Here is a 9,892-nt window from a genome sequence, read left to right as displayed (position 1 = left end):
ATGATCTTAACCATGATCATTGCAAGCTTTTGAAGGAATCATGATCAAACCATGATCTAGTCTTTGTTTAACTTCTGATTTGAATTCTGATCTCCTTGGATCTTCTATATTGATCATGTTAGTAGTCAATTGCTGTGTTTTCTTTTCATGATCCATGATCTATCAATCTCTAGTTGTTTCTCTTCTACCATACCATGTTTTCTTCATGAATCATGATAGTTACATATATGGTAGGTTTTGTTTCCTTATTTAGATTTATGCTTTTAAGCCTATTTCCTTGAAGATCTAAGTATGCTTTTCATGATACCTTTACATGAAGCAATGATCCATTCCCCTATTGTTCTTGTCTTTGATTTCTATCTTGAATTCTTCAAGATCCATGGTTGATCTAATTATGGTAACTTTTTGTTTCCTGATTTGGATCTTGATGGCTTGATTGGATTAGTGTTTTGAGGTCCCCTATATGTTAGGATACTACTGATGTAGTTTACCCCTTGATTAGTACCCTTTTGAACCACCAAATTCGGATTTTATATCTTAAAACTCTGTTTTTTTTAGGCTCTCGTTCGCATTGGTCGACTGGACAGTCGACCAATCCACTCGACCAATGAGTACAGACAACTCCAGAATTGGTCTGTGTTGGATGTTTTGGTATCTTTTCTGTTAGGGATCTTTCCTAATATGTTGTATACACTTGTTTAGGACCTTCTTCTCAAGTTTGCCAAGATCTTACTTGATTTCTTAGGATTCCTTTGCGAGTTATAAAAGGTAAGGATGGTTACTTCTTTAACAACATAAATTGCATATCTTAGTTTCTATATTAGAATCTTGTTAAGTTATTTCTTTAATTAGATTCTTATGATGTTATACTACTGTGGTACTATCTTGATATCAGTAGCATTACTTAATCATATTGAATTGACTCATGTATGATTTACTTACCAATTATATACAAAGTGATTGTAATTATTGATTTCTTTCCATATATAAAGTTACCATATACGTGATGATATGAATTGATGCATGTGTATGCTTAAGTATGGTTTGGAAAGGAGAGGTGTCCTTTTGACACTTCTGTCCTTGGACTACTACGGGAATATTATGGGATGTTTCCGGAGATGCCCTATGGACACCTTCCTAAACTGTTGGATGACATATCTAGGATTGTCTAGTAGTGTTTGGCTAGGATGTCCTGTTATGTCAGACCCTAATCGGAGGGGTATTGAGACCGAACGACCCGTGGTAGCAATGGGGATTCATGGGCGCTCAAGACCGGTAACCAACCCGTGAGAGGACATGAATCACATTGTGGGGGCCATTTATTGGTAGGGTTGCATATGGTTAGACTTGGGCTCACGGGCGCTTAAGACCGGTAACCAACCCGTGAGAGGACGTGAGAGCTTCCCGTTTACCATATGTGGATGATCAATAGGGTTGATGAGTCCGTAGTCGTGGGACTATGAGGACTCTAGTGTGAAGGATACCGGAAAGGATCGTCAGGGACGAGGAATGGACGTATCTGGATTTGACTTGATGTAACTAAGTAGAAGACTTGCATTTGGCTAGGCTTTACCCTGACATGCGCCGGTACTTAGACCAATGGTGATGTGAGAGAGTGGTGACCTATACCCCCAGCCATGGAATGTCCCGAGGGATGCCGGACCCATTACCAACTGATGATGAGTGATTGAGACCTTCCTAAAGAAGTACGGTGCTATGACTTAAAGCATGTCTGCCAATAGAGACCAGCATATATAGAGTTAGATTCATTCATTCATTGCTTGTCTCATACCATAATGCATTTATGTTTGCTCTGAAATCCTGCCATTTATGTTATTATGGATTTAACTGCCTTACTGAGTTTCTTTGAAACTCATTCCTTTATTGTACAATGTTTGTTAGACTATTCTCAGTGTACTTGAATATTATGACAGCCCCTATGAAGAAGCGCAAGGCGAAGAGGCATATCTCCAGGAAGGTGATTGCGGTTACAACAATTACACTGAAGATCCCGCGAGTGGTTATGCTCCGTACGATGCTTAGTCCGACCATTGAGTGGAAGCGCCCTTGTTCCGTTTATGAGATTTATACTTATAGGGATGTTGTCTATAAAGTGGAGAACAATTTAGTTACCCATTGTACTTGCTACTGGGATTAGATTTTGTCTAGCTTATTCTCTTTTAGAACTACTTTTCCGCTGGTTGTAGAGTGGGATTTTGCCTCACTTTACTTATCTGTTTTTGACACTCTAATTATATCTAGTACTCTGATTTATATATGATTCATTCTTTCCTTATTGGATCTATGGTTTATCTTCCGCACTTTTATTATTATTGTTCATGATTATGTTATTGTTTATGTGGGAGGTTGATTACTCGATACCTGATCTTCGGGCTGTGGATCACACTCTCGGGTATGCCAGATAGGGTACCGGCTGGGAGGATGTGACAGTTCCAGTGTTTACTGTAGGTATTTCAACACGGTTCGGATTCTCACCACCTTCTTCTCCATCTTGACCATTAACAGCACGATTCCTTAATTGAACCATTCTGCGAAAGAATTCCAGAGATTAGCAACACTCAATGATCAAGTCCGGAAAAGATTTCACAAGTCAAAATAACTCCACAACATGGCCAACATTCACAAACATAAGCAGCAACAAGCACAAATTCCAAAAATCAACAAAACAGAGCCAAAATCCAAAATTTTGTGCAACAGTAACCGGACCGGTCGCTTGAGCCGGTCGCTCAAATCAATCGACCGCCAGTAGCGACCGCCCCAAAATACGCGCGACAGCAACGCTTCAAATACGGTTTTTGGGTCTCATTTCATTTCTACTTTGTTCCAAACTCATTTTGGGCTCTGGGGATTTCGTGCAAAGGGTTAGGAAAGTATTTTGGAGACTCCGTTGGCTTCGGATCTACTTCCCACGCGATGCATACACACTACACAGGTAATCTTCTCATAAAACCCTTCATTTCTATGGTTTGAATGATAGAACTACAATGTGTAACTATTTTTAGGTTTTCTTTTGTGCAAAAAAGATCCTTTTACATCTCATAACATGTCTAAGCATAGATCTACTGTTCACTATGCATTTTTTACACTAATAGGTCATTATTAGACATCTCATGGCTTCTCATTTTGCATCTTTTTCACCTAAAAACAGATTTTCTCACTAGATGGCTGCTCGCGGAGGTAGGAGAGTACCCATTCGCGGCCGAGGTCGTGGTCGAGGTAGAGGTGACGCACATGACCCAGTCCATCCAGACTACTTTAGATCACTGGAGGCACAAGAGCTATACTTCGGCCACTTCAGTCAGTGCCTGATCGAGCATGGTCGACCAGTAGTGACTTCCGAGGTAGCACAGTTCCAGATCAAGAGTAGATTTGCGGCTGTGGGCTGGAGAGGTACCTTGTTTTTGAACGAGGATGCCTATCCAAAGCTAGTCAGGTTATTCTACAGCAACCTAACCTTCCACAGAGAGATGGATGGAGAGCACGACACTAGGCTAGTGATAGAGAGCCGGGTGAAGACTACAGGCATACGCTTCACCACAGAGGAGCTGGCTCACATCCTAGACGTGCCATACATCCACGGCGACAGGAGATGGTTCTAGCCGGGGGCTGAGTCAGACGATCTTAGTCACTGGGAGGAGAGAGCTCTCGTCTTCTCGAGCATTTGCCCACAGGAGTGCAGCGGGGTAGAGTCAGTGACCAAGCTGTATCCCTCATGCAGGATCATCTCCAGGATCATAGCACGGAACTTGCTGCCTAAGGCAAGTCATCAGAGTGAGATTTCACTCATGCAGGCTATGATGACCTTCTCAGTGTACACCCGCTACCAGATAGACTTGGCTTACATAATCCAAAATGCCATGATCTATCGAGTGACACATCCGAGGGGAGCAAACCTTGGATACGGGTGACTTCTGACGCGGATCTTCGAGCACTTCAGGGTCGACTTCGAGGGAGAGGAGGCTGTCCCAGTTGGGCATGGCTGTACGATAGGTCACAGATTGGTCGCTCAGATGCACTTACTGGGCGGACCAAACTCACCAGAGATGCCAGCCGAGCAGGAGGACATGGATGTAGAGGCTGATGATGAGGATCATGCAGACTCGCCACCACCTTCCCAGTTCGAGACAGGAGGCACATCCGGGACTCAGGATACTTCGGAGGTCGCACCACCTTGGGCTAGAGGTCTGTTCACTCGGATGGACCAATTCGAGCAAGGGCAGGTAGAGATGAGGGGCCAGATAGCAGAGTGCCTTGACTCCGCCAGATGAGACTAGCTCCACCACCACCACCACAACAGTAGATAGGTTTAGGTTTTGATTCACTTTGATTCAGTACTGACTTTAGGGTTTAGATATGTTTATTGTAGTTTTTATTCAGCGCATGTTCATTTCCTAACATTTTGTAAAGCGTAGAGTACGCTCCAAGTTATGTAAAGCTTTATCTTATTAATGAAATACAGTTATGTTTATTGCACTTGTATTATTGTCTCTTATGCACTTTCTTGATAATTACAATGTGAGAATGTATTTCACTTGACTTATTGTAAGTTATTCAAAAGATCATTCACTTACTTTCTCAGTTTGTTTCTAACGAAAGATGTTCTATTATTCAATCTAATTCTTTTGAGTCACTTCTGGATCTATGACTCAGATTGCTCATCTAACACTTGTATTAAATATTATTGACTTCGTAAAACCAAGGCTCTGATACCACTCAGTCACACCCCACCCGTCGGTCTCGGTTACCCGCCCGACAACCCGTGGGTGTGATCCGTCACAAGATCCAAGGTTTTAGTCTATCAACAATATTTAAGACAAATAAAGATAATCAAGAGCAAAGAATATTCAATAACTGAATTAAATGAATTACAGGAGTCCAAAATACTCCAATATCAAAGGAAAGAAATAAAGAATAAGGATAAAACAAAAATGAGGGTAGCGGAATAATTCAAAAGTGTTTATATCAGTTTCTTTCCAGTTTGCTTTTCTAAGTCAATGAACTTAGACTCAAGTTTAATAAGGTGAGGGGTCCTCCAATTCTTCTCCAGTCTCTGTGTGAACTGCCTGACCACCTTTCGCCTCTGACCATCAACCGGTGCGATAAGCTCACTCCATGCACCCGCAAGAACTCCCACACATGCTATTTCCATCTCCCACTGGCGGTGCCACATCTTCTTCATACGGGATGGTTCCTTCATAGGAAACCAGCCCATCTTCAGATATAATTCCTTCTTCAGTGCAGGCTATAAACATACAAAGAATAAAGGAATGAATTCTAAAGAACTCAGTAAGAAACAATCATAAATCTCATCCATCATTCAATAATGCCATGATACAAAAGTAGTATGAATGAATGCAAAATATGAATGATACTATGATTTCTAACTATGCAAGTCTCTAATAGTTGACATGCTTTAAGATAAACACCAGCCCTCCTCTGGGTAAGTCTCATCACTCTGATCCGGCAAGGACTGGTTACCTCTGTAGGGATCCAGGGAAAAAGGGAAAGTCCACACATGGCTCACAAACCATGGTTAGGGGTTAAGTCAACACTCTCTCACCACGACCATTGGTAATGAGTACTGGGGCATGTCGGGGTTTCTAATCCAATGCAAGGTCATAATGGTTACATGTCTACATGAAGTCCAGATACATCCCCTATGGCACCAACCAATTCGGTTCAGTATCCTTTGCAACCTAGGAGTAAGAATCCTCACGGACTGGCTACCTCTGTTGGACTCCACTCCTTAACCCTATGGTCATCCACATATTATTGGGGCAGATGCTCTCATGATTCCTCACTAAACCCGGTCCGGTCCTTGGACATCCATGAGCCCAACCCTAACATATGCAACCCTACCATTTATATGACTAACAGTGGACCACCAAGTCACATCACTGTCATCACGGGTCACTCTGCTTCAATCCCCCTACCGAAAGGATAGTAGCATGTGGGGTACCTAGCCATGCAATCTAGACTCATCCTAATAATGTCATCAATTAGTCATGATAGTGCTGAAGGCATCAGTAGGCATGTGTCCCATTCCACAGCCTTCTGATATCACCAGCCAAGATATCCCAAAAGGAACACCTCAACTATCAGAACCATATACCAATTACCATCATCATATAACATTCATAATTCACCAGGTAATTATGAAATCAAGGCAAACAGCAGTAGTATATCAGAATTAAATACAACTACAACAACATATAACAATAGAAATTAAGACTAACAACTATCAGATTAACATGTTCAAGTATATGTAGATAGATAAGATAGATTGTCCTTACTTGCATATAATTGGAATGTCCGTAAAATGGAATCCAGTAACTATTAGAAGACTTTTCTTTCAAACAGTAAACACCTAAACACAGGGTTATTAGAATATATAAGTCACAGGAATCAATTTGAATCAGAACCAAATGTCAATTGGTCATTGTTTACCAGCCGGTCGCTTAGGTTGAGCGACCGCCACTAGTGACCGCCCCAAAAACAGTGAGTTTCAATCCCAAACTCAGGCTTCTGATTACTCAATTTCAATCCGGATTTTGAATAATCTTGACCTAAGTCTCGAATCAAACACTCCCTAAGCCAAAAGGGTGAGGGAAAACTAACCATTACCATCAATAGATTACCCATAACCCTCCCCTTGACTGGATTAACCATCTCACGGAAACAGGGTTTCGTTTACGGTTATTCCATCTCAAGTAGATTAAAAAGAGAGTTAAAATATTCAAGGGGATAATCACAAAGACGAGGGGAAAAGGGTTAATACTAAATTAACGGACAAAGAGAGTAAAGAACGAAGGGTTAATTCAATACCTCATGCCAGAGAATCAGAGAAGGAAAGAACTGATCTTCCAAGTCACTGTCAGTACTCCAGAGACTCTTTCGGATCTTTCCCGCAGCCGTCTAACCTCCCAAATAAGCAACCATGAATAAAGTATTCGTTAAATAGACGGGGGTTGCCTTTTATAGAAGTCAGGGGGCAAAATAGGGCAAAATCCCCAAAAACAGACCGGGCGGTCGCTTAGGTTGAGCGACCGCCCCCATGTAATTTGCCATACAAGGGTGCTTTTACTAGGGGGTTGATACCCAAGGCCAACCTAGCCTTAAATAAGAGATGGGGGAGATCTTACCTTCATTCCGGACATCTCTGAACAACACCTGACTTCCAGAATTCCAAAATCCAACCAAGGCAGGTTCTTCAGATAAAGGATTCAGATCCATGGGTCATGGGTATGGATCATGGGCTTCAATCTGGATACTCCACAAGTTCACCCGACTAGACCCTCGGGTTCTTGGACCTGAAATACGGATCTTGGGTTAGAAATATGGGGGTTGTTACAGATAATACTCCAAGTCCTTCAACTAATCTCAACTTCAGACAGCTGCAGCTTCCTTTCCAAATCTGCACAGACATCCAAGTATGGAACTCCATCATCAAAATCCATGGTTTCAGAGTCAAACACCATGTCTTCTACCGAGATGGCCCATAGTTGGTTTTTTTCCTTTACTCCGGGTCTTTGGACCTAAAAACAACCAGGTTACCGGGTCAAGGTCAGGGTCAGGTTAGGGCTAGGTTTCACATCTATAGTATATTCTAATGGAAGCAGACATATAAAAGGAATGAGTTCAATGAGGTCAATTGAACATCATATCATGCATTCGTTCACAATATTTCCACACACATATAACATTAATATTGATAATGTAATTAATGATAATGATATGATATGTGAATGATTATGATATTATACTCCTAACTCTATTATGAAGTCTCTATATTAGACATGCATTAAGTCGTACACTAGTCTCCTTTGGGCGATCTCATTCACTCTTCTTCAATGGGTTCTCTGCGGTTGTTGGGTCAAGTCACATCAATCCGTGGCTAGGGTTTAAGTCACCACTCTCTCACATCACCGCTTGGCATGAGAACTGGCGAGTGTCAAGGATTACTCTAGGCCCAATGCACAATCATACAGTCTCATACTACATATGATCCAGATACTTCCCCTATGGCAGTAACCAACTCAATTCAGTACCATTTTCTACTAGAGTCATCGTATCCAATGGCACCAACTAACTTGGACTATGTTAACCCTTAATCCTATTGATCATCTACATATAATGGACAGGATGCTCTCCATATCCTCTCACAGTTTAGTTACCGGTCTTGAGCACCAATGAGCCATTATCTATTATATGCCACTCTACCATCTCATGATGGTAGTGGGCTTGCTTGATGCTCACAGGACCCATCCATTGACATCATGGGTTAACCGTTTTCAATACCCCTACCGAAAGGGTAGTAGTACTCATGAGGTTACTTAGCCAAACACTTCTAGACACTTAGCATTCATGTACTTAAGTTTAAATACATACTCTTATAAGTTCACTAGAGTAATAGGCGAATCCACAACTCTAGTTGGTAAATAGATATAAATATTCTTCATTCAAATGTTGTGAGGAAAGTGTGTTAATGTATTTTTTTTGGGGGTAAACTGTGTTAATGTATTTCATTTACTAAATTGGCAATTTGATTTAGGTTTGGGTTTGGTAGCCCTTATCATATGTTATCATATTTTATCATATTTAGTATTACCTATTCAAAGTGGGGGCAGGGCATAGATGTCAGTAGTACATGTTTGTATTGGCAAATAATCTAATTATATTTATTCCCACTAGTGTTGTCTTTTTTGGGTTGAAGAGAGAAGGATTGTTAATTGTGTAAAGAACAGATTTGTGTCAACTTGACCTTGTACTTGAGGGGACTCTCGTCATCGTAGCAGTGACTTTTATTCTTTGAAATATTAATGAGTAAAGTTTTAAGTTTAACCTAGGTCAATATTCTAAGAATAAATATGTACTACGAGTGACCGTGTAAACCTAAGAGTGTCCACTATCCGATGTGTGAGATATTTGAAATGGAGTTCAAGTGCATAATCGCTTTCTAAAAATTGGTGCCAATTGGATTTGAAAAAGGATTTTTATTTGAATTATTTTATTATTGTAAAACATATTTATTTACTGATTTTTCATAAATTGAATATGTATTTATGTGCACATGGGCTTCCTAAATGGGCAAAAATTGGACCTATGGATTCGGTAGTAATTAATTGTGCTTTGGAAAATGAAGGGTCTTGCATGTAATTGTGTAAACTTATAAGGGCTTTTTGTAAATACATAATTTGAATTAGATTTAGATTTAGACCGCGCTGCTCCCCCCCCCCCCCATTTGCTCTCTCTCTCTCTCTCTCTCACTCTCCTGATTTTGTAACTATCTTCCCTCATAATGAGTCTACGATTTTGATGGTTTGGACTTTGGACACTTTTTTTTTTTTTTTGGAGAAAAGGAGACTTTATATTAATAGAAATAAATAAAATACAAACAATAATACAGGCTTAGGTTCTAAAAAACCTACGACCCTGTCGCTCTTCTACAACATATTGAGAGAGCTGAGCAGGCAAAGAGAGAGGATCCAACAAGATTTCTTGGTCCGACGTTGCCATTCCGGCTAAAAAATCCGCACACCTATTAGTCTCCCTAACACCATGCACCAAAATATACTCCTAAAACAAGGATCTCAAGTGAAGAATATCCTCAACAATGATTAGTATCCCCCAATGTAGGCAGTAAGTACCCAGTAAAGTCCTAATTGCCACTTCGGAGTCTGAATGCACCAAAACCTTATTACAGCCGTATTGCTGCGCAAATTGCAAGCCACACAAAATTACAAGCATCTCAGCATGAAAAACACCCACATTAGGACAACCACCAGAACAAGCAAAAATAACATCACCTCTGCAATTTCGAGCCATAGCACCATACCCTCCAATATGTCCCCGGAGAGAACCGTTACAGTTG

Source organism: Hakea prostrata, chromosome 7 (assembly GCF_041222555.1).
Source record: "Hakea prostrata isolate BN-2017 chromosome 7, UWA_Hpros_2, whole genome shotgun sequence".
Lineage (NCBI taxonomy): Eukaryota > Viridiplantae > Streptophyta > Magnoliopsida > Proteales > Proteaceae > Hakea > Hakea prostrata.
Note: the sequence above shows the minus strand (reverse complement) of the source record.